Here is a 26,599-nt window from a genome sequence, read left to right on the forward strand (position 1 = left end):
TCCTTCCTGCTGTCCTCCCTCCATCTGTCCACGTCTGAACGCCGCTCATAGCTACATTTGCTTCGCGGCGCTAACACTGAACTTAGAAAAAAAGCAATTGTATATGTGTCCTTTGTCGTCCAGTGTTTATCATCGCGTCTCACTTTGTACAAGGCGGGCATTCTGCTGATGCCCGCAAAAGTGAAGACAGAAGCAAAGCATTTCGTACATAGAATGTGCACAATAGACTACCCGCTGTTTGCGAACAGTCTACGTCACGCTGCCAAATGTCGCGACCCGTCGTTCGGCAAAATAAAGCGACGTGGGTTGGCAGCCGCCGACCACATGAGTTGTTTCCGATGATGGATGCCATTGCACGAAGGAGATACCAAGGAAAACTTCATGTCCGAGGCAGAACTACCCTGACCTTACCTCACAAAACGCGAAAACCACGACGTTAAACGAGGCGACAACCATGTGTGCTTGTTTTGCCAAAGATCCACTCTTTTACAGTTTCATGATATCTTGATATGACGTGCCGCTGCGGGTGGTCTATTGGTACAGCTTGGGATAAACGTTCACGGAACACGGCGCTGACGTATTTCTTCATCGGAGCGGCCCTCTGCTAACTATCAGAAAGAGATCGAATAAGAAACGGGTGACCAGCTATTCTCTGAGTGTGTGTGTGCGTGCGTCCGCTCTGGTTTGTTGCTGGGCTGTCGCTCCAATGGAGAAATGGAACACCACGGCGTGCCGTGAACTTTTGTCCCAAGCTACACGTCAAGCGGAAAACCAGCTGTCCAGCAGCGGAACATAATTCGTAAAAATGAACCACAATTCCCTTTGTTGAGTATACGGTCATCCTACTGCAGCCGCACAGTTCCAGCAATTTTCGTTTAAACCGTACATAGAGGTAACATTTCATGACGCTTTTACAGCATCCTGCTGTATGCGATGAAGAAGCTCCACGAGTGTATAGAACATGTTGTGATAGAACCACGTCGTCTTTACTTCACCAGTAATATATCAATCAGAAAACATACAACGCCCTGGTAGAGTTATCGCTTATCGCTACTTCAGAGACACCTAAGAGGGAATCAACGCTGCCTCTGACGCACCCAAATCGCACAATATCGTTTTGTTTGTTTGTTTATCTTCAGGTTGATTGAACTACATAACCACATATCCGTAGGCTCAATGACGCACCCTGAACTGCGCGCGCAGCTCGACGCAAATGTCATAGTGACACCTAGAAGGACATAATGGGCGAAACGCATTGGACGTTTTCTCAGCGTCAAAACGTCGCGCGTACGCCATGGCCTCGCACATGCGGCAAAGAAACGCCAGCGAGGCGACCACCCGAAACGCATGGGACGCGTACGGAGCGAGTGCCGCATGCCACTGTTGCTATATTCGTCGACCCCAAATATCTGTTACAACGTGCAGATGCTCTTCCTTCCTGTGGTTCCTGCGTTCCCTCATTCCAGATACCATTCAAATGTTAACGTAAATTTAGTGTGATGGATAATGTCCCAAAAATTTATGCGAGCTGCTCATACGCCAACTTGTCTGCCGCACGACGGCCATGGTTCTGTTTACTTCTCGGAAAACGCGCCCAGACGCGCGCGAATATCTGTAGTCGACAGATTCCGGCGTACGCCCTCCGCGCGCGTTGAAGACCTGGTTTTTACGAGGTCACACGCACGCCGAGCGCGCGCGCGTCCTGAAAACGTCGGAAAAACGCTCCATGCGTTTAGCCCTTAAGGAAGCTCAGGCAAATGTTGCGATGTGCGTTGAGCAACAGCCCTTGGCCGGGCCGCCGCTGTATTTCTTGTTGAAACTTTTTGTACTTTTCTGTCTTAGTGGCCTTCTGCATACTGAAATTTCAGTGTTTTCATACCAAATCAAACCAAAGTGCAAACTGAGGATTCTCAATAATGCGGTGCTGACAGGGCTTGGCAGTATTACAAATACATTGTATTATAATACCGTTACTGTAATACTTTAGAGTATTTGTATTACGTATTATAATACCCATCTGATAAGTGTATTTGTATTACGTATTATAATACAAAAAAATTCGAGTATTACTTGCATTGTATTACTGCAAAACTCGTAATACTTATGACATGTCCTGCTTGGGGTGATGGGTCTTACACGTGTATGCTTTCGGTACCATTCAAGTCCTACGAACACGACCTAGTTCTGCCAACAGAGGATGACACTTCAACGTGCAACAAAGGGACAATTACAGGACCTGGCTGACTCAAATTTCTGAGAAACTTCTCCACTCTGGGTGAACAACCCAGAGCCCTTAGGGGGTCATATCATAGAATGGAGCCAGGGTCGGTGCGTCAGAAAGTAAGGCAGAAAAAAGGGGATTATAGACGCACACACCTGCGTCCCGCGAGAGAATGCCCTGAGAGCTGTGCACTGTGCCGTGCGCAGTTGGAAGTCCTCAAGTACCTCGATGACAAGCGCGTAGACTTGTCCATGTTGGACGACTACCCATCAGTTAAGAGACGACTACCATTTTATGTTCGTCCGCGCCGGTTGAACGATTGTTTTCGTTTGCGAACCTGCTACTCAGACCAAACAGACGATCGTTAGAAGACGGCGTATTTGAAAACATGTTTTTTCTTAAGTGCAATCAACTGCGATGGGTTGACCGGACCGGTGGCTTCAGAAATATGTCTGGGGTTCCTTTTCTAATAACTCTCTGCCACGGCACAAAAGTATTACTGGTATTACTTTAGTAATACAGGGAAGTAATAGTATTATGTATTATAATACTTGAAAATAAAATGTATTATGTATTAGTATTATAATACCATTTTTAGCAAGTATTATGTATTTGTATTATAATACAAATTTTGAGTATTCCTGCCCAGCCCTGGGTGCTGACTGCTTCAGATCACTCGCACGTAAAAAAGAAATAAAAGCGAAAAGCCAAGATTGTATTCTACATCACACTTCGGCAGGTAAATTGCTGTTCGTGTTATGGTGGAAGACATGTTTCTTCAGCTGTTTGTAATCGAATTAGCCAACTTCTCCGGGTGTCAAAAACAGCACTATATGCTCTTTTTTCCTTTTGCTGCCTTTACTTTTCGCTATCATTCATTCAAGCGTCAATGTAAAAAGTAACTTATTTACCGGAGTCTCCAACAGCGAGTTTTAGTGCAAAGGGATAGCGTGGTGGTTATGCGCACTGCGCGAAGCTCTCTTTATTAATGAGTTCATGTGGGTACACATTCGCTATAGAAGATACGCAGCCAGAGACAAGGGACGACAGGCTTCAAGCAAGAACGGCTTACAAACAACATTTAATGCAACACAAAACATGTAAAACACAAAGAGAAGTGAAAAGTCATTGAGTCAAGTGACTTAGTCATTATCTTCCTGTTCGGTGGTGAATTGACTTATCGCCGCAAGAGATTACCCAAGCAGCACAATGCACTGAAAGTCGAATGCAATAGGGGTGGACGGGTAGGTCTTGGTAGGCCTTGAACAGATTCGTGAAGCTAAAGAACGTTGATAAGACACATACCGTCCCCCCCTATTGCACTCGACTTTTAGTACATTGTGCTGCTTGGGTAGCTACCTGTACGACACGCGCTGTTAGACCACCGAAGAGGACGATAGTGACTAACAAGCCAGTTTTTCCTATCACTTCCGCCTGTGTTTTCCTTGTTTTCTGTTGCACTAAATTATGTCAGTTGTTAGTAAGCGTGCAGTTGTTGCATGTCTGTCGTCCCTTGGCTCTGGCTGCGTACCTTCTGTAGCTCGCTTTATGTTTTACGCGTGCGCAGAACCAACAACGCTATCAGTTACATACGCAAAGGCGATAGCGTACGATGCATTAAAACTATCTGATAGTGAGCTTTAGTGCATCGCACGGTATCTCCTTTGCGCACGTAAAAGATAGCGTTGTTGGCTCTGCGCACGAGCAAAACATAGAGAGCTTCGCGCATTGCGCAGTACCACCACGCTATCCCTTACGTACGCAAAGGCGATAGCGTACGATGCACTAAAACTCGCGTTAATAGAGAGTTTTAGCAGATCGTTGATAACGTGGCTTGCGTTGAACCGTATCAACCGGAACCAATCAGTGGATAAGATTCTGAGTCACGCACCACTGCGATTGGTTTCGATAGGCACGATAACATTGTCAACGGTATACTAAAACTCACTATTGTGTGTTTTAGTACACCGGAAGAATTCTCGCTAAACCTCGCTCATAGCGAGTTTTAGTACATCCGAAGAACACTACGAAAAGTATACGATAAAGGAAGTTATCAAATCCTCAGCTTAGCAATGTACTATAATGGCACCCGCTTCAAAGAAACAAGTCGATTGGCTTATCATGCGATATGCTCGGAAGTTCCAGCCGCTCTTTGTACATAGCTTAAAATAAACCTTTGCATGGTATTATCACGATGCTGATAAACAGACCGCAGGCGTTGTACAGCAGGTGCTCACATAGCTTCCATTGCTTGATACCCGTGTGCTTTAACTGTGGTTCGATCAATCTGAAGATAAAAAGAGAAGACATTATGCGCTTTGGGGACTCTCAGTGGCAGCGTTGCTTCCCTCTTACATGTCTCTGAAGCACCGATAAGCGATAACTGTACGAGGGCGTTGTATGTTTTCTCATTGATATTTTACTGGTGAACTAAAGACGACATGGTTCTATCACAACACGCTGTATACGCTCTTGGAGTTTCTGGATCACACACAGCAGGGTGCTGTAAAAGCACCTGATATCACTTCTATGTAGATAAATGTTTCGACGAATTGCTAGAACTGTTTCAAATTGCTTGAACTGCGCGCTGCACTACCATGACCGCATACTCAACGAAGGGAATTGTGCTTCACTTTTACGCATTCTGATCCGGTGCTGGACAGCTGGTCTTCCGCTTGTACCAAGTCCGCTTGCTCATACTATGTCTGTACTCCTATACTACCATACTATACTCCTTCTTTCTTGTCTTTTTCGTGCAGCAGCAGAATGTCAGGCTTGTACAAAATGAGACTGGAGAAGGGATGGATGACAAATGACACAAATAGATGTTACCATGACACATGTTACCAACCAAACAGAAGAAAAACGATCCGAAACGCGCGTACAGCCAAGTAGCGCAAACAAAAAGACATCCATACGCAAATATGGCTGTTTGAAGGACTAATCATAGAGAATAATAAAGGAGGCGAGGATGATTGTGTACGTTCGGGACTTTGGAAGCAGATGTTGGTTGCGGGGGGGGGGGGGGAATTTATTGCCAGAAAAAAAGAAAGGGGATGTTACAACTGCCCTCTGAATATCACCATCTTCTCACCTGATTTTCGTTGTTCTTTTCACAGCCTATTCAGGACTTCGGGTTGTAGGAGCATTGGATCTGTTCCTTATTTCGAATAAACGCAAGCGGCATGTTGAGCACGCGTAGTATATGCGGAAGTATGCAGAGGAAATCCCCCACTTTGGGGCTCCCAGGTGAAGCTCCCTCAACAAACCGAGCGGAACAGTTTGGAACCTCATAGGACAACAACAACAATAGATGATGACGATGAGATGGGGTGTTTCACCGCGGAAGGATTTCGAGAAAGAATTAGAGCGTCTGGAGCAATCCAGTGGAGGACGGGATGTCCATGATCAGGTGAAGAACCCGAGATGGAGCACAGGATCTTCATGGGGACAATGAATGCAGCTAAATTGAGTGGACTCTTACTGATAAGGGCAAGCTCATCACACAGTATCCGCCTTTGCGGGCAGTAGAGTCCACATTCCATAAGAATGTGCTGAGAGTTCACAACGACACCGCACGTTGAGCAGAGGCTTGTGTTCCAGCATCTGATCATGCACTTGAATTGTGGGGTGAAAGCCACATTGAGGAGGAGTTGACGCAGGAGAGACCCCAAGGGAACCTGACAATATTCACCCACAAATATGCATTTACAAGCACAAGCATAAGGAAAACAACACTACACGCGCACTTTGATTTTCAATACGCGCATCCCGCGGCGGTAGGTAGATGATGCTTGCTTTACCAGGCGAAAGGAATCAGCTTAGTGCTCTAATATCGGCCTCTGTGCTTGTTTACCACCGCTCATACCACGATATTCCTTGCCTGCGTGCCACTGGCCTCAGACCTCCTCACAAGCTCCGTGCATCGAAGCAAGAGCCTCGTTACAGCAAGAGACTTTTTTTCTTCTTGTTTGCATGCGCAACAAATTATGCGAACTTATCTTGTCTTGTCTTGTAGCATGATTGAGATGCCGTACAGAGCATATTCAACTGCTCACGCGTTTCTTGCAAAGTACATGGTATGTTTGCGCTAACTCACCAGGTAGAGGGCTTCACCCAGCGCTTCAGTGCATCTCGTGAAGCCTACTTTACAGGTCAGAAATTTGGAACCAAAATGGAACCTCGAAGACCCCAATATTCGTTAAAGTGCAGCTCCGCTGCTGTTCCGAAAGTATGAAGACATTGTGATATTCAGAACCGTGGTCCCAACTTCATTCATAAACACACATTGCTTTCCAAATTTCCATACGCCTTCGTGAGAAATTTGAGAAAAACTACCGGGCGGCGGTTCCACTTGTGACGTCATACTTGGAACTGTGCGGATTGGATAGCCACACCTATAGCCAGCTCTGCCTGGCAACCAATTTGTGTTTACACTCCGTCATGGCCGCTGTATCGTGCTGAAATAGCTGTCACGAGCTATCGGGGACCACCGCACCGTTTTATCACGTTTCTTATAAGAAATACTTCGTCTTCGAGCACGTACTCGTTCTCGTTCTCAATAGCTTTGGTGGTGCTTTCTGCACGCGCAGCAAGTCCGCGCATAGTGCGCTGCCAAAGCTATTGAGAATGCGTACGAGTACGCCACACGTTAGGTATTAGGTCTTGTTGGTAGCATGAAGCACAGTGCGGGCACAGAATGTCCGCTGACGACGGCCGTCGTTGCACAACGAGGCCATCCTGTAAGGCTTGTTAAAGAAGACCGGCAAAAATATCTTTGAGGCTATTAACGACAGCAATTATCACGGAACACACCCAAAACATTCACCTTCGCCCATACATCTCCGCCATCGCATCGACGATTTGGCGTTAGCCAAGCCACGAGCGCGGCTAAGCCAGGACGAAGCCGGGATTGGTCAGGGTTTGCCGACCACAGGACCGCCGTGCCATGGAAATTTAAAAAAATTGTTTTCTTAAAAACTACAAACGAATGGGTGAAAATTTTTCACATGTATGCTCCCTGTGCGGAAACGAACGCACAGCCCAAGCATGGCTCCATTCTGTCGCAGTCGAAAATCGGCGGAGCTGAGCTTTAACGAAACTTGCACCGTATGTTTCGCTATGACACAGACAACGTCCCACTAGAGAACGAATGCAAAGCGGTAAGAACGGAACGTGCTGCACGCGCTTTTCTATTCCTAATACATGGCTTCTATGGAAGCAGTATCAGGTGAAGCCCGCTTTACGTTTTGTCCCGAATTGCTGGGCAACATCTTAGAAGGTACACAAGGAATGAAGCATTTCCGAATGGAACAAATTTACATACGAGCTTTCGTGCACAGTGTGCACTTCGTCAGGCGACGAGACGGTACATGGACAACGCTAATAGAGTGGACAAGTGGGAGAGGGTTATTGCAAACAAGAGAACTATAAACATAAAAGTACAGAAATAAATATAAGTAAGGTTTCCCCAGGACTTTTTTTTTTTGGGGGGGGGGGGGGGGGTAAGGTTCTTTATTGTTACGCGAATACGTCCTATAAATCCGGATACAACTTGGAAAAGTTGAGTTTACGCGTGTGCTACACGGATTAGAATAGTTCACCGAGATGAACCGCGCTATCACCGCGACAGCCGTTCATGCACATCCCTCAGTTATGCCACGAGTGCAGCTACGGGATCCGGACAGCGGCCAACAGTGTCAGCTTGCTTACGTCACTCTGGATCGAGTGATCACTAGGGCCCGGAAATTTAGGCACCAAAAACGGTGGAAATAGGCAGGCATTTAGGCTCTCAAAAATACGAAAATAGGCAATAAAATGCAAAAATAGGCGCGTTAATCTAGTGCGCTCTTTGGCTTTGTTGCTGTTTCAGAATGCTGCATCACGGAAAACTAGCTCGTTTCAAGGCTACCGTACCATACAAGCTTTGACGTCTGGTACACGAATGCTGAGGCGGCCTGGAACCACGCTATGTCGAATACTTTTAGTTTTCTGCCCTGGAAGATCTTGAAAGGTTCAGAGAAGTCACATCTTTTGATCAAATGTGCATGAACCCCTTCTAGCAAACCAAGGTACTGAAGGAAACCGAAAGCAAAGAAGGAACAAAAGGCGCAAACACGCAGAAAGAAAAAGCAGCACTCAACACAACCTGAAAGGCGCACTCACACTTCGACCTCTAAAAAAAAGGCTGTTGCGGCGTCTAAAAATGTTAAAAAAGGCTACAGTTCAACAGAGTCGATAAAAAGGCAGGCAACGCCGAAAAGGTCGCACTTAGGCGATTATAGGCATTTCTAGGCAAATGCCTAAAAATCCGGGCCCTAGTGATCACTACCGAGTGCTTGTACAGGGCTGAGCAAAAGTTTATGAACACGCTCCGGCGCATGACACGCTGGCAGCAAGTGGCGCCGTGCTGAGTTGCACGTGAGAAATTCATGTTCTGAGGCTGGAACATATAGAAAGGACAAACACATACAAGTCAGATGACACGCACTTGGAAGTCGCTGGGTGGGGGGGGGGGTTAGTTTAGCTCAGTTGGTAGAGCCCTGGACCGGAAATCCAGAAGATGTTGGTTCGAGTCCTACAGCTGGCTAACCTTTTCAGTAACTCCCATTTCTCTTCGGAATTGCGCGCCGAATCTGTTCCTGGTTACTTGCCGATTTGCCATCACGTGACTGTTCCGTGCACTGCGGTGAAGTTCTGGCATAGGAAGGGTGACCCAGTGCCGCTGAATGGACGGAGCCACGTGAATACAACGGCGTGGTGATGATTGGGGAGAGGGAGTGCGTGCAAGGGTGGGCGGTGCTGTGGGGGAGGGCGCTCTGCGCCATTGTCTATTGTAGCATTGTCAGCGAGTGAGGAAATACGGTGAAAATACGGTGTACACGCTAGAGAGACCTATGTAGTGGTCTCCATTGTGTAGTATTCAACTTTAACATATATGCGTGTTTATGAGTAGGATAATTAGATAAACATATTTTCTACATGGATGCGTGCCAGCCGCTGCCTGGAACAGGACTCATTACACAACCTGACATTAATGAACTTCCGTTATTGGAAAGCGCAACTGGTAACACTGCCTCATTAAAAATATGGTGCTCGCCATTTAACTGCGGTGTGGTATACACTGCAGGGTCTGAAGGAACTTTTGAAATGTTCTTCCTGCGTGACGATGACATTTTATTGTGAAGAGCTCCGAGTAAATGTTCCATTACACAACCGACAAGCAGAGTTTTGGAATAACTGTTTCAGTTGAATTTCTGGTTGTGGGCGAAATATCTTAGCATTCCTTGTTCACATGAAAAATTGAAGTTGTTGGAAGGCGTGCAAAAGGCATTATGAGCTTAATGGCGTAAGAGAATGGGAACTTGCTCAATTTCCTCCCAAAGTTTCCAGCGTGAACTGACGGATAATCATGCTGAAGAAGTCCCGAGACGAGGGACACGGAAAAAAAATGGAAAGGCGTACACTCTTAAAAATGAACTTCGCCGCATAGCACGCTCCTAACCAAGCATCATCTCCAATGATATCGTTATCTACCCTGACTTGTTAAAAACAAAATATGAGGCGTACTCTCTTTTTGTGACACGTATACTGTTCATAATTGTCACAAAAAAGGCATACGTCTCCCGTTTTCAACAAATCAGAGCTGACAACGATATCATTCGAGATGTACGCCTCAACAAATCAGTGGAGTAAACTATGTCATTCGGGATGACGATTGTCTAGGATCGCGCTATGCGCTGAGTTCTGTTTTAGAGCATGAAGAGCATAAAAATGATGGTGGTGATGGTGAAAGGGCTTGCAGTTGTCGGCCTCACGTATGTGGGCAACGTCACGACTGACGTCATGGGGAAATGTGCGTCCTGTGCCGACTTCTACACTCTTAGAAATGAACTTCACCGCATAGCACGCTCCTAGCCAACCATAATCTCGAATGATATCGTTATCTTATGGGAGGCGTACGCCTTTTTTGTGACAATTATGAACAGCATAAGTGTCACAAAATAGGCTCCGCCCCACGTTTTCAACAAATCAGGGACGAGAACGTTGTCATTCGGAATGATGGTTGGCTAGGAGCGTGCTATGTGGTGAAACTCATTTTTAAGAGTGTAGGGGAACTGGGCCGACATAAAAATGAACTTCACCACATAGCACGCTCCTATCGAACCATCATCCCGAATGACATCGTTCTCTCCCCTGGGGGCTTAATCACTTCCATCGCTCGCAAGCCAACGAGGGGCGGAGCTCTCGTTAACACGAACACGTGACACGTTTCACGTGACGCGTGACCCGCTTTTTTCGTTAACGGGACAAAGGCGTAATCTCTTCCTCGCGTAATGACCGACGGTGTCGTTTGCCTAACGAATGTGTTCACGTGCTCATAGGCTTCATCGCCTACATGGCTCATGATCTAACGAAGCGCGAGGCACTCGGGAGCTCGAGCACGTGGTGTATGACGCGCTCTTTTCGTTAAAGTGACAGAGGCGTAACCTCTCGGTCCAGTTACGATCGCATGAGATCGTTTGCCTAACGAGTGGGTCTACCCACTTGAATGTTTCACCGTAATCTCCAAATGAAGATGTTTCACGTTCTAACAAGTGGGTCTACCCACGCGTTAGAATGTGAAACATCTTCGTTTGGAGGTTTGCAGAAACGGAATTTCTGCATAAACGAACATGTATTGCTCCACGACTGTGTACAAAATGACATGCTCCCCCTTTCATCGTATTCACACCAGTGGTTACATGAGGGCTGTGAGATATTCTCGAGAAGATGGAGATGAAGACGAGAAAGACGAAAAAGTGACAACGACAAGCCATAGACAAACCATAGACAAACCATGCGAGCTATCCAAACAAAATTAAACAACCCCATTGGTCGAAAAGATTGCAGCCTCGTTGGCAGCTCTAGTTCGTTCTCACGTCGAGACTGGGAGGTACCCGGGTTCGAATACCGGTGCCGGCTGTGCTGTCTGGGGTTTTTCCTGGGTTTTCCTCAGACGCTTTCAGACATATGTCGGCACAGTTCCCCTAGAAGTCGGCCCAGGACGCACATTTCCCCAGGGCGTCAGTCGTGACGTTGCCCACATACGTGAGGCCGACAACGGCAAGCCCTTTCACCACCACCACCACCACCATCTAGTTCGTTCAGGGCGGTGACATCACAACACGTAGCCTCACACCGATAGCCTCAACGAAGAAGCTAAACAGAAGCAGAGATTGTGCCACAGCAGAGCGTCGATAAGTTCCTTCGTTTCGTTATTCCTAACGACTCGCTGACGTTGAAGTTGCCAAAGAAAGATGGCGGAAGGATTCTTGGCTTGGGCGATCACACAAGAGGCTAAGTCCGCCCCATCCCTCGTGAAAATAAATTTGGCCTGTCTATTGACTCTGTTTGGACGTTTTTTGGCCCCTTTGGCTTTTCTTTTTACCTTGCCTTTCTATAGACAATTGTACAAATAACGTCTAAAGACGTGCTTTGGACACCTTTTTTCCCGCATGTCCAAAGCACTCTTCCAAAGGAAGTCTATAGACGTTCTTTGAAAATTCTTTTTCTCCACATTTAATAGACAATAGGAAATAGAAATACAAAAGACAGTTCATTCGAAAACTTGATGATTGATTGAAAGAAAGAAAAAAATGGGGATTGTAGCCCTCATCACGAGGGCCGGCTACCCCAGATTCGAAAACTTAGTGAAGCAAAGACAGCATCGTGCTGTCATGCTATTTCAGTCTCTTCTGTTTCTACATATACAGCACATTTTCAGAAGCTTGATCATAATTTTGAATTTGTGTTTATAGATACATGGATGTGTGACTCCCACATGTATAAAATGATGAGTGCAGATCACATCACGAAAAATGTGTTGTGTTCTCGCAATGACGAAAACTATGACAATCCATTACAGAACAATTTAATGCACCTGTGTCACTGCACAAAAAAAAAAAAAAGAAAGAGAAAAGGAAATAAAAGGTCAAACGAACACTGAGGTCATTACATACACAATTACATGCGAAAGCGGTTGACACGCAGAATTGGCCAAGAGATTAAAAAATCTAGATTTCAGAAAAGTTCTGTAGATCAGTACAACCCACTGGAAAACTGCAGGTATTTATACAACACTGCTTGGCACCTCAGGCGAGGGCCACGTGTATCAGTCGTGGTTATCCCCAATGTGGGTCAACGGGGTCATCCAATGAGTCGACGGGACTGGTTAGCCTCCCATTCAGGGGAAAGGCACCATTGACAAAGGGACAAAGGGACCTATTTCGCCATTTGTCGTAGGTGTGGAAGCGTGAAGAGGTCTGTCTTGCCGTGTTCCTTCACAGATTTGCCTTGCAGAAAATGCACGTTTTAGTGATGTGGCCCCATATGAACGTTTTGTATGTCTACCCGGTGGATCAAATATTTGATGTGGACATTGGTTTGCACGGTGCGCGTGTGGTGGAACGAAGCTCCCCGTGAAATGGGATCTGGTCGCTGAACCGTACGAAGGTTTTATCGTAGCAGCTGGTAAGTTACTTGCTTATCTGAAGCTCTTGGCGCCGTGTGTGCCCGTACATTTTACGAGTAGCATTTTTAGGAAGGTGTTCTCTGCTGCATGCATGCGGTTCATAATCTCTTCTATTGGTACAGGGGATGCTGCAGCCTTGGAAAAAATTAGGTTAGGAATCCTCAAGGCGCTCGAAATCGTTGCCGACCTATGTGGAAACTACGTAAGTACCCCATGATCGTGATTAATTTATTCTCTCATTGTTTGCCATCACAGTTTGGATGATCAAAATGGCTACACGCGTGGCTTGCGTGAAAACGGGATTTGCCGACGGAATGCTCCAATAACCGAGCGTCCATGGGAAACCATCCCAGTACCAAATTTAAGAATGCAATACGTAACTGGAATCGGAGAGTTTGTTGAATGCACTCGTTCATTAATCAATCGTAACCGGGAAAGAACTCATTCGAACTGCCGTACGGAAGAGTGAAGGGCTCACCGTTGGCCATGCTTACATTTAACGATAGATAGGCTTAATAGAGCGGCAATGCCGGAGCTCTAACAGCTCTAGCTTTGCCCCTTTTTATACTTTTATTTGTTTGGATTTGTTTAGATTGGAAAGTGATTGTGACATGGTGCATGGCTATGCGATAAATGTGCGGGATAGCATCGCCGTCAGAGAGGGACAGTCTGGGATATTGTTTTTTTTTTTTTTTGATTGCGTGTTAGCGCCGCGAAGCAACTGTGGCTATGAGCGGCGTCAATCTGGGATATTGAGTACCCAGATATTCTTAAACAGGTTCTTCTGGTAACATTTTTTGAACGCAGGTCACAGCAACACAAGAGCCCACTGGCACTACATGTGACAAGAACGTGAAACGAGCAGCTGAGCTAGAAGACGAGAACGAAGCACTGTCCAGAAGGCTCCCGAAGTGTAGGAGAAAAAATTATGTATGAGGAACAATAAATTTTCTGGCGTTTCACATGTCTGACTTGGTCAGTGTGTTATCTGCGACAGGGCGCGTTTTTTTTTTGGGGGGGGGGGGAAGAGAACATGCGAAAACAAATGCATGCAGGCCACCGTAAGAATTCAAAGAGAAGGAGCATTTCAACTGCAATGGGCGGAAGCCCCAGAAGGTGACCTTTATAAAGTCTATAGCATGTCCAACGACAGATTATCTTTTGCTTTCCAATAGCACAAATGCTATAGAATGTCCGTACCAAATAGCTAAACGGAGGAAAAAGGAAGGAAAGTACTGTGTCCAAACAGCGTCTATATGCCGTCTATTTGTTGTCTATAGCCTCTTTAGACTTTTCTCTATAGAAATGCTATAATATGACCATAGGATTTTTCACAAGGGATGGACTTGATGCCGTCAGGATGCCTTTCAGTTGGACGAGACAGATTTTGTAAAGTTCTTCCGTCCGCCAAGAAACGCTCTTCGCACAGTTTGTGAGGACTTGCGACCGTGTACACTCTAAAAACAGAGCTTCACCGCATAGCACGCTGTGCGCCAACCGTTACCACGAATGATGGGGTAATCCCTTCTGATTCGACGAATGAGGGGGGCGTACGCCTTGTGGCAATTTGGATATATGGTAATTGCCACAGAAAGGCGTACGCCTCCCTCTCTCCTCGAATCGAAAGCGATAACCCTATCGTTCGCGGCAATGATTGGCGAGCTACGTGCCATGTGGTGAAGTTCTGTTTCTAGAGTGTACTCCACTCCGCCTTGATAGCTACGGGTGTTGTCATGAACAACAAAGGCGAAATTAATGCATATAGCAGTGTTCGAATTGTGGACATAGTGTTGATGCTGTAATGAACGTTAAGAGCAAAGGATTCTGTACATTTCCTGAGGTCGATTGTCTTGAATAGTTTTATAACATTCTCTTGACGTATACGCAACGTCGGCATATAGTAAGTATGCGCTAGTACAGCAATGCGCAAGAGCAACTAAAAATTCAATAATCAGTCAGTACAGACGCCAATGACTTGTGAAAAGAATAATTATAGCATAAATATATAACAACAACAAAGAAATAACAAAGTAGCTATATAGCATTAGTAGACAAGCAAAAGCACGTGAATGTTCCGAATCGAACTTCGGACCATTGGCATCAAAGTCCGACACTTTACCTTTCGACCAACAGCGCTTTTTTTTAAGCCAGATTTACCCTTGAATACATCTTGTCTGTCAACAAGAAAACGCTAGCGGCCCACTTGACCGACACATTGTTTCCTGTGCCTGTCTATCGAGATGTCCCACCCAGTTGGCCAGGCAAGGATGTTTTGGTTCGAGTCCAAAGGATGCCAATCAAACCAAACATGAAGACATTCTTTTACAAACTTCACACGTCAACACTACCAGTCAAGGCAGGGCTCGCGCAGAAGGGTATACAGGGTGTCCCAGAAAACGTGTCATTGAATTATAAGATAAAAACTACGCCACCTAGAATCATGCGGTCAACAGCATTTGTTCTTATTAGGTTTTTGCCACCTCCTAGTGTGAATGTCACGTACTCCAAGTTTAATTATGTAAATATTTGCGAACTGAACTCGGAAATTTGCCAAGTAAAGGTCACTTTTTTACCCCACCAATATGAAGAGCGTGCCGAATTCACTCAAATTCATGATAATGCACAGTGATATTCACGAGCTATCCCGTCGGAATAAATAGCCGAATATTATGCTTTTCGGAGCGGACCATAGCGCGCGATGACTTTTTGAGCGCAATCGCTCTCACTGCGACGAAAGGAGGTTCCGAAGCCAGCCCACAGAGTGATAGTAGAAAAAGTAACAGTTCCTAAAATTGGGAGAGGGAAAGCATTATCCCAGCGAAAGTCGGACGTGATAAGCCGTGCCTGTTTTATCTCTTTCTGCGATGTCGGGCAGGGCTGGGTTTCCAACCTCCTTTCGTCGGACTGACAAAGATTGCGCTGAAAAATTCATCGTGCGCTATTGTGTGCGACCTCCGTAGAGCATGATGTTCGGCTATTTTTTCCGATGGGATACCTCCTGAATATCCCTGTGAATTATCATTAATTTGACTAAATTAGACACGCTCTTCACATTGGTGGGGTAAAAAAGTGACCTTTACTAGGCAAATTTCCGACTTCAGCTCGCAAAAATTTACATAATTAAACTTACGTTACACGACATTCACATGAGGAGGTGGCAAAAACCCAGTAAGAACAAATGCCATTGACCGCATGACTCTAGGTGGTGTAGTTTTTTTATTATAATTCAATGACACGTTTTCTGGGACACTCTGTATACGTGCCCTGACCGGTAGACTGCAGATTCTGCAAAGTTCCTGAAACGCATGACCAACTTTTCTTAGACTGCACAGAAGCCCAGTTTTTCTGGGACGATCTCCAGTATAAAGTTTTAAAAACACGACTTCGGCTCAACCCACACACTATACGGTTTCTCCCATTACACCCGAGGGAAACAGTCAGGTACGATATTGTCATGCTTGCCTTGTTCTGTCTGTGGAAACTTCGTGTGACTGACAGGAACGAAGAACCGTTAATGCCTCCTATGAAATACTTTCAGATAGAAATATCTCAACTTAAGCTGTGCCTTATGCGACGTTTAGAGCGGCCAGATTGGTTAGAAACATTGTCTGATGCCCTTAGGTGCTTGTAAAATTGTTATGTACAAATTCGAAAGGTAGTCAGTTTTCTCTTAGACGTTTTGTAATGCCCTCGGCGTTGCAAGCGTGTGACGTACCTGTACTTGTGTGTACTTGTGTGTATTTGTTAATAAAAGGTGGAAAAGAAAAAAAAATCGACAAACAGCGCAGGGGAGCGTGCCGCCTTAAACTCGCGACCTCAATCGTGCACGATGGGGATTATTTCGGAGTCGGAGGCGAACGGCGTGATAAGGCACGGAGAGCTTGGTGCCATCTAGTGTCGGGAAAATCGCGAGTCGGGGTTGCCTCCCGACTGGTATGACCTCTTAAAGGAGTACAGAGGGCCATCCAAAAAAATTTCAGATTAAAACATTTGGTGAAAGTGTGTGTGTCATTATACCGAATAGCGCGAAAGGTTTTGATGTGTGCAATTTGTTTCCCAGAAAAAAGAAACTCGCATAAACATAGCTCCGCGCGTTCACCGTTAACTCGCCACTCCAGCTATAACAAGGATGAGGAGGTATGATGCGACGTCACCGATGACGGTATAAGGAGAACTCGTTCTGGTTCGCCGGTAAGTGGGGGTCAGCGCCTTGTCCCTTTGCCGCCGTAAACCTGTTTTGCCAGTGCTCCCGGAGAATTGGAGATAGAAGGAGCGGCCGAAGCATTACCGAGCAAGGAGAAAGGCTTTATCAGAACCCCGAACAGCCGAGTAGCAGACGACAGCGGAGTAGCAGACAACATTTCTCTAGGCCAATCGGCGATCGTTCTCCTTATAGCGTCAGCGCGAGGTTCCAGGCAGGTCACAGGCTGGTACTGCTCTTCACCACCGTTGCACACGGTCGCTTTTTGCGGCGTATTTTAAATTCAATTTCTGCGATAATTATGACTCTGTGGTGCAAATTACTTCGCATGGTGCATCTTACTGGCCTACTTAACAGTTTTATAGGAAGAAAACTGGGTGTTAAAAATGACCTCTGTGCTACTTTAAATGGAACACAAAGGACGCCCCATGTAGTTGCCGTTTCCATCGTGTATAGCTAATCTCTCGCCGCAACCACTCATGCAACGTATTGAGCCCACCAATATGGTGTCGATTGCAACGGGATAGAACCGAATACGCTTTTGGTAAAAGGTTTTCCTTCCAAAACAGCAGTGCCTTGAAAAGACGCCGGATGATGTGAGCAGAGTGTTGTTTTAAATGCCTTCTTCCTTCACAGAGGCGAAGCGCTCGTTTCGCGCTCGTAATATATGCGTTTGAATAAAATTTGTGCAGGTTTGGAACGAGATATTTCATACACACGTTCCTGACATCCCAGAGGTTACGGATATACCGCAATCGTTATGGTAATTTTGTGGCGGCGTCCCACTCTAACCGCCGTATTCTTGAACAAGCCTCGACTCGACGCTCCGCCTCGACTCCAACGAGTGGAGGAAAGTGGCGCTGCTCCACTCGGAGAGCCTATGCGTTTCATGAACCCGCTTCGGGGATTCCTCCGCCAAGGCGCTCCTCGAGAAACCGTCCTCGAATAAAGCTGTAGTCTCGTCCCCAGCCGTGTTTCGGGACCACTCGAAAATGTTAATTATCGTGCTTAAAACACACTTATGGCATGAAAAATAAATGTAATTCTTTACTTTATTTCGACCAACGTGCATTACAAATACAAACACAAATGTCTGCAAGTGTTTGAAGAAGGGTGCAGGTGTTTCGAACAGGGAAACAGACTGATAGGTTTCCTAGTTTTCTGGTCTGGCATACAACCACAACGGCAGCAGCTAGCTTAAGGGATGGTCACCTCGTATCAAATAATATGAAAGATGATGTCACTGCTTGTCACTCTTCTATTATGTTACAATATGTGGCGCGAATGACTGTTTGTTAGCGGATGAGTACGTTTACCCAACGCCTTGAGGGTAGCTATAAACAATCAAACAAGCAAAACAGAGTTTACTACAACATCCCGAGCAAAGAATCGGGGAGACCATTCTTGGGGAGTCACCGCGAGCATGTCACGAACTTTTATGGCCCTCAATCGCGCTCTGCCTAAACGGTGGAGCCTGTTATCCCACCCAAAAACGGAATTCGTACTATTGGAACAACCACTGCAAAAAAAGAAAAAGAAAACGAGAGAAAAAAAAACATGAATGGAAGATTTTTTAAGCCGTTTCGGTGATAGCTGGAGCAGGGGTCGGGCCAGCTTGATACAGTATAAAGATTACAGAAAAACATTGAGGAGGTAGATGTTTATTTTTTTTAGATGTCCAGCCAATGCACTGTTTCTTTTTTTGCACCACTTTTTGCGTGAAAACATCCTTCGAACACACCTTCTTTGTGTTAAATAGCGCGACAGAAGGAACATTTATTACACCTTGTCTTGAAAAGTGTGTTTGCGAGAAGGTGTGGGATTTTTTCCACAACGCGGCACACCGTCGTTTCTGACACATTCACAATGTCCCCCGTGGCAGTTCGAAAAGTCCTAACGCCATAAAATCACATGTCGACGGGCAGCTGTAGCACAGGAGGTAGAGGGAGCCCACGATTGCACACATTTTCCTCCACTGGCAATGTATCCAAAAGGCTTCGTACGGTTTTCTTCATGAAGCGGTACCGTATACCATATCAGGAACTCGTGATCATCAAAATGGTCAAAAGGAGTTTGATGGCCCCTTATTGAATGTTGTCGCTCAGTGGTAATGTTGTCAGCACCCAGTTAAAGGCAGTCGTGGCACAAAACGCAGTCGATGGACGCAGCGAACGACCTGTCTTCCGCCATGACACCAGCCAAACTCGAGTTGAGGAGCGTTCTCGAGGTAGCACCGATGCTACCTCTAGATTTTCGAGGAATGCACGGAGGAATTCCTCCACTCGAGGAGCGTTTCGAGTCAAGGTCGATTTATGAAGCGCAAAACCGGCCTCGAGGAGCAGCTCGAGTCGAGTTTCGAGTCGAGGCTCGTTCAAGAATACGGCGGTAAATATCGTGGGCCGAGATTTCGATGCACCGTAAAGAACCCTCAGGTGGGAATAAATTAATCTACAGATTGACACACTGTGCCGTCACTCGTAATAATAGTCCTCTCACAATATAACCCAGGAATTATCAAATCCTGTCTTCTCCTGGAGTATATCAAAAAGCTCGGTGCGTGACGAACAGGATAACATGGGAGGAAATAAGGGAGCAATGTCACTCTCGATCTCGATGAGGGTGACATTGTTGATGCTCGACATAGCTGATGCGAGCAATGCATCATGGGTGATGCATTGCTCGACAAAGTGATGGCATGTAGTAACCTTTGCATTTGACAAGTGAGCTTTTGTATTACTGGACCAGGAGGTTAAGCTGCGCATGTGCAGTAACTGACTGTCTAATTTTTCTTCTCGTCCGTTATTGCTACAGCAAGGTACATGTTATGTGACATCTAGGTGGGAGTAACAAAAGTATCTTGCATGCCTAAACTCGGTAAGGTACACTCTTAAAAATGAACTTCACCGCATAGCACGCTGCTAGCCAACCATCATCTCGAATGATATCGTTATCTGCCCTGATTTGTTGAAAACGGGGGGTATAGTACCTATATTAGCGTCTCCTTCGCCTTCCCGAACCAAAATGGCTCAGTACATCCCACACGTCTTATTCGAATTTGAAAAAGCGTACTCAGGTAAGCGTCTTCAATATTTTTGTTGAATAGAATATTTATTTCACTTGTTTACGAAATGCTCACATGACCAAACCTGACCGAACATGACCTATATATGTGGGCTAGTGAGCTTCCGATACCGCTGAAAAATCACGGACGTGTGTGTATGTATTTTTGTTAACTGTAGCAGTTACCGTACGGAGGATTATATGGCAAATGCACTGCGTTTCACTAATAAATGTGGTGTAGTGAGGAGGTAGCCCGAGAACTCTGGCTGATTTGATGGTTTACAGCGGGGGAGGGGAGACATGTTTATTTAAAAAACAAGAATGGAAAGTTTAGCCATGCAAAGAGCCAGCTTATACAGTATAAAGGCTTATAGACCGTTGGTGTAGCGTTTATCGTTCCCATAAACGCACAATCGCACAGACGTCGTGTAACTTTTTACCAGTGGTGAAAAAGTACGCAACTTGTACAAGCAACTGTTGATCTCGAATTTACAGAGAGAAAAAAATTAAAAATTTGCCTCGTTACTAATCAGGCGCGTCCTATTTCCCATACCTGCACCAAACAAAGGGGCTGTACTTGATGCAGCTATGCCTTTCCCAAGCAATTTTTCACTCTTGCCATCGAAGCTCTCTCGAGGAAACGCACCAAAAATAACCGATACCCATTTCGAGTACCAACTATTCTGCAAGGCGAATTCCATGTAACTTGTCGAACCAAATAAAGCACATGTCGACATTTTATTCTGACATGGTTGTGGCTCTGTAATAGCATGGTAACGTAAGAGCAACTCGTTACTGTTGAGTAAGGGAACGCGTTCCTTTGGCTGCTTTTGTAACTGTTAAATCAAGCAGTCATCATCTCGTGACCCCATATTCTTCTGTTACTCAGCCATTAAACATAGTCACTCCTACCCGCTGTCCTGTTTTCCACAAAATGGTGCCGTGACCAGGATCTGAACAAACGACGAACGTGATCGACTTAGGAACCTGACATACCTGAACGACTCAACCGACAGGGAAGACAACAGTGGGTAACGACAGGACTAACTTGGCATAATGGAACGATTTGATCTGATCCACAAGCGACAGGAGCTGCGAACGAAGGTGATAATCTTAATGACCGACCTCGAACGCAAACGATCCACCGAAGAACTGCAAGATGTAATCGTATTCCAAGTGAGGATGGAGCGACTACGTAGATTAAACATCTACCTCCAACAAATTGACAGCGAGATAGAATTGATGCTCACCGAGGACGAATTTGAAGAAGAGTTCACGAAACAAATAGTTCTTCAAGACAAGATAGAAACTGCACTTTTCAAAGCTAAAAGATACTTAGCGGCAAGAACAAATGATGTCCCAGTTTCAACGTCAACCTCAAAAGCGAGCAACCGCGCGGCGCCCGGGACTGCATCAACGACTGCACAAGTGCCATCAACGTTTACTATATTGCCTGTAGTGCACGACATAGTCCAGCATCCGGAACTGACCTTTGTCAACTTGTACGGCGAGAATCCAAGCCAACAGCAGTATCTCAATACCGATGTAGTGATAGAAGATTGTACTCACACACGCACGGCTCTGGAACTACGAGATGCAGAACCGACGTACGTTGACCTACCACCTGGAAAGATAACACAGACAAAGGCTGGCAGGCCTACGGACAGCCTGGAACCTAAAGCAATCAAGCGAATCAGTGAAGACTTGAGAGGAAATGTCATTGAAACGCCTCAGACTGCAAAAGGGCAGCCTGAAGAACCGAAGGCTTCAGAAACGCTGCAGACATTTGCGCAGCACGAAGATCAAGACAGACGGTACGTGGAAAGACGGCAGAACATCGGTTCGGACATAAAACGCGAAGCAAACGATGGAAGACAGGAAGCGGAAACGCGGAACAACATGTTGCTGTCAACGCCAGAAATAACAGTGATAGCAGGTAATAACGAACAAGAAAGAAGGACCAGGGTACCTGATAACAAGTTCCTACCCAGAAGAAAGAAATTGACAGGGCAAATGGTACAAGACCCTGAAGGACTCCTTCCCGATCTAGCTGCGAGGCCTATGCCAGAAGACGAAGAAATACGGCCAAGATCATTAGTGTCTTTCAAAACGTTGCTTCAAGGGGACGTCGAGTGCGTCGGCAAGCAACCACTGACCACATGCTATAAGTCGGATGACACTTCCATCGACAGGGACCTCCTTCCTACAGCAATCTTATCAATATCCTTTCACCACGACGTCATGTCAGTCGTGTGCTGTACTGCAAGGTGCCTTAGAGGCAGGTCACGATTCCTGCGCAACAGATCGATCAGTATACGACATACTGCTGGAAAGACATTGTCTGAAGGCTTATAGGAAAAAGAACACCGTCATCAGTGAAGTCCGACAGTGGAAGCCAGCGGAATCTCAACTAATGCGAAAAGCTCCGCCATGGCTGCAAGTTTCACCGCTGCACGGCGCTATTCGTACCCATATTGCTGGCATCACCAACATTAGTCGACGATCCGCCCGTTAACGCCTTCCGCGGCGGGCAGCCTGTTAAATCTTTGTGATGACGACGAAGCAGTCATCATCTCGTGACCCCATATTCTTCTGTTACTCAGCCATTAAACATAGTCACTCCTACCCGCTGTCCTGTTTTCCACAGTAACCGTGGCAACAAGTAACATTTTTTAGTTTCTTTTTTTCGTTCTAACAAGTAACGGTGTTTAGTTCCTTTTTTTCGGTAACGTGTACAAGCCTGCCCCTGTGAAGATCCTGTGCTCTATCGTCGGGTTCTTAACCTGTTCATGGACTTCCTGTCGTCCACTGGATTGCTCCAGAGGCTTTAATTCTCGTATTTTCATCCTTCCTTCATCATGTTCACATAATGTTCCTCGTGCAATGGGGTAGGGTACCGCACCACGGCGGTGAAGCACCCCATCGTCACCATCAATTATAGTTTGTTATGTGGGGATAGTGGTTACAGAATATCAACTCCAGAAGTGAACACATGAGAGGCAGGTTTTAAAAATTGGTGTCTCATCCTTTCTCGTTTGCTATCACTTATCACGCAAATATTGCTGCTTTCGATATATTTTCGGACGAACTGTCCTGAGCGAGCTGAAAAGTAAGCTAGCATGTGGAATACTTTCATGACAAAAAAATGAGACGTAGAACAAGAAAGGCGCAAACGAACAACGTAGTCTTTTCAAACACAGACTTATAGAGCGAATAAACATCTCAAATCTTCTTGGGAACTCGTTCCAGTGCGTTTTTCTTAATCCTAGTCTCTTGGGTTTTCTACGTGGACTATACTGGTTCTTATGTCAATACCCCTGAGTCAAGAAGTTTGGCCGACAATAAACAATAGTCGCATGAAGTTAAATATTAAACCAAAGACCTTACAAGCACGAAAATATCGTTTGCTACTAAGCTGTCTGCGCCAATACAAAGGCCGTTTCTACGGCTCTAGCGCACAGAGTAACCAGCATCGATACTATAATTATTCTCCCTTATTTCACAGTCAATAGACCGACGGATTAATAAAATAATAAAGTGCATAAGTTATCCTTGTTGTAACAGGACTGTGCTCACCTTAGATCTGGAAAGAAGATATTTCAAGCTCAACGTGCAGTCTTGAATGGCCAGTCCTTGTACGGGAAGAAGCTCTCTGTGCGAAATATCTAGAATCTAGCTTGGCATGATTCCGCTTCTTGCACATTTTTTATTGCGTGAAAAGGACAATAGTATTAAATTAACGCATTTGTTTCAGCTGCTGCACCTGTTACAGCTCATTTGCGTCTTCCTTTTCGCAACATGACATTTTGAAATTGAGAAGTTTTGCAATGTGCGCAATATGTATATTTGGGAATTTGCAGCTGAGCGCCCACAGGTCACATTTTGTCTTCCGAAGGTACGGAAAATTTGATTGGCTGAAGTGTGCGAAAGGAAAATTAGTGATGAAAGCGCAATAACAAGAAAATTAGTCTTTTGGACGGGCCCATTTTGAAATGAGCTCGCCGTGTGTAGAGTCACTCGTTTCGGGTTATCGACACTGAGTTCTAAGCGCGAGCATGCGCCATCTTGTTTCCGCGCCTTGCTAGCCACGCGCACTTTAGCGCACGATGCCATCTATCGTGCGTGGGTGAAATATTCCGTTCTCTTGCAAGCATATCATCAAGGTTGGCGGCTTTCAGCTCACCTTGACATCCTCGGGACGCTCTGGCGGATACTACATGGATTATCGCACAACAATCATATTCCCTTCTCTATCCCAGAGGGAGCATCATGGTAGCCGTCTTTGATCCCAAACTGTGGATGATACCCGTGTGCTGCAGAAACAAGATGACACTCCTGCTCTCCCTTGGACCTCAGTATCGATACTCTGAAGCGAAGCTTATTTAGTGACTCTAATCGCTATCTCTGAATGAAAGAAACATTTCCGTGACGTTATCCAGCGGCTGAAAGTATTTCTAGCGAGGCGACATTCGTCCCTTATACAACTACGATTGTAGCGTTCATCGGTTGCACCGTGCAGGACATGTTGTATTCAGTAGTATTGGCGGCGAGACCGCTAGGGGCGCCGGTGTGCCGCCTCTTGGTGGGGATCGTCATTTCGTTTCTGTTACTGACAGTTAAAACTGTCATATTGGACTGAAAATGCGACTTACTTGAAATACATATGTAGCTTTCTTCATGCATTTTCAGGAAAGATCAACTCTGGACAGCCTCCTACACGTGTAATGCCTTGATACACAAAGTAATGTGCGTCTGTAAAATTGTTACAATAATTATGTGGTCGTTTTGTTAATTTTGGTCATTCTGTTGTCAGACAGTGGTAAGTGACCAGTGGTATTGTAGAAGCACATGTATACAGGGTGTCCACCGTAACTATAGAAGTAAATTTTTAAGAATAGAAAAATCACTTTTTCCCAGTTTTATCCAATGACGATGAACTCTAAGCATAAAGGCCACCTTTAAGATGGCTCAGTCAAGCTTCTTTAATTGCATTAATTGCAATTAATTGCAATAATCGCTTGCATTAATTAACTTTCGTTAATTAACTTTTTAATTATCAACGATAGAAGACTGACCCAATGAGAACATCGGATCCCTTGGGGTCACTGGTAACGTTGCCGTTTTCAGAACAAAAATTGAGGCAGTTATAGCGCGAGGAAAGGGTCTGGAAATAAGGTGCTCTGGTGGTCATTTTTCGACGCTCAAGTAGAAGCGCTCCCGTTTTACTTTCCTATGTATGCGGGTGATAGGGAAGAGCTGTCGCACCAATCTGTCCCCATGCAATCTGTCCCCCCTGCGACAGTGTCTTCCCTCCCCTGCACACAGAGGAAAGGAAAACGGGAGCGCTTCTACTTGAGCGTCGAAAAACGACCACCAGATCGCCTTATTTCCAGGCCCTTTCCTCGCGCATTAACTCTCTCGAATTTTGTTCTGAAAACGATAATGTTACCGGTGACCCCAAGGGATTCGATGCTCTCATTGGATCAATCTTGTATAGTTGATAATTAACCCGTTAATTAACTTTCGTTAGTGGTTAGTTCGTTAACGTCGTTAGTTTGTTAGTGGTTGGTTAGTTAGTAGTTCGTTAGTGCTTTCTTAACTGCTTAATTAACGAAAGTTAATTAATGCATCGACACAGAAGCTTGCCTGTGCCCTCTTAAGGTGGGCCTTTAGGCGTAGAGTACATCGCCATTGGTTAAAACTTGAAAAGTGATTTTTCTATTTTTAAAAATTACTTCTATAGTTACGGAGGACAACCTGTACACCTTGCAATGATGTGTGTCTAATAGCATTTCAGACGCTTTTTGTTAGAATCTTGCATACTAAGCAACATATTTTGTGTGATGATCGTGACATTACAGAACATAGGTCATATACTACGCAGTTTTCTTCTTGGGGAAAATGGTATTGTTTGTCTCCAACCCACAGTGAGCCTACGGAGAAGTCGTAGTGAGCTCGTTTAAGGACGTCCGGAAGGAAACATCTGTTGCTGTCTTAGTTACACATGTTCTGCTCCCGCAGGTGAGTTTTCAAGGTTACTTCGACTGCTGTAAAGTGTAATTCATAGTATTTGTGTGTGTGTGTGTGTTTTCATAGTATTGTAGTCTTTCACGTAAAGGCGTGTGAGTTCAGTGCATTAGCTATAAATATGTAATACCTTGATTTACTATTTACAGGTTTAATCAGGTTTGAGCAGTCTAGAGGCACACAACTTTGTTTCTGTTTTTGGTCAGTATGGAATGTTAGGCGCCCGAAAAACAGTTTTCCCACAATTAGCGCAACCGTAGCGAAATTGGGACGCCTGCAATAGCCCACCCACAGGGGTTGCACTCAATGTATTGCTCCGTAGACGAAAGCGTGCTGGGCGAACGCAATGCATCCTGGACAGGTCCTGGTCGCACGTCACAGTAAACGTCAAGGCGCACGTGACCTTAAAGATGGCGGCGCCTGTGATCGGCGGCCAAACCGTTTGTAAACAATGCGGTTGTTGTTTCTGGGCGACGTTTTGGATGTCTTTCGATCACGGTAATTACTTTTATCCGATAATCCCGCAGTAAAATGCGCAGTTTTGCACATAAGGCCTCGTACTGTTGACGACTTCCAA

At 45.5% G+C, this 26,599-nt stretch overlaps 1 long non-coding RNA gene across 1 annotated transcript in view; it reads right to left on the reverse strand.

Annotated features, from left to right (window-relative positions):
- The window catches only part of LOC135393302 (uncharacterized), a 78,175-nt gene extending 54,544 nt beyond the window's left edge, over window positions 1–23,631 (reverse strand). Inside the window, exon 1 of the long non-coding RNA XR_010422572.1 lies at window positions 23,572–23,631. This is a non-coding gene — a long non-coding RNA (uncharacterized LOC135393302). The remainder of the gene's footprint in view (window positions 1–23,571) is intronic.
- Window positions 23,632–26,599: the final 2,968 nt, after the last annotated feature.

Source organism: Ornithodoros turicata, chromosome 4 (genome assembly GCF_037126465.1).
Source record: "Ornithodoros turicata isolate Travis chromosome 4, ASM3712646v1, whole genome shotgun sequence".
Taxonomy (NCBI): Eukaryota; Metazoa; Arthropoda; class Arachnida; order Ixodida; family Argasidae; genus Ornithodoros; species Ornithodoros turicata.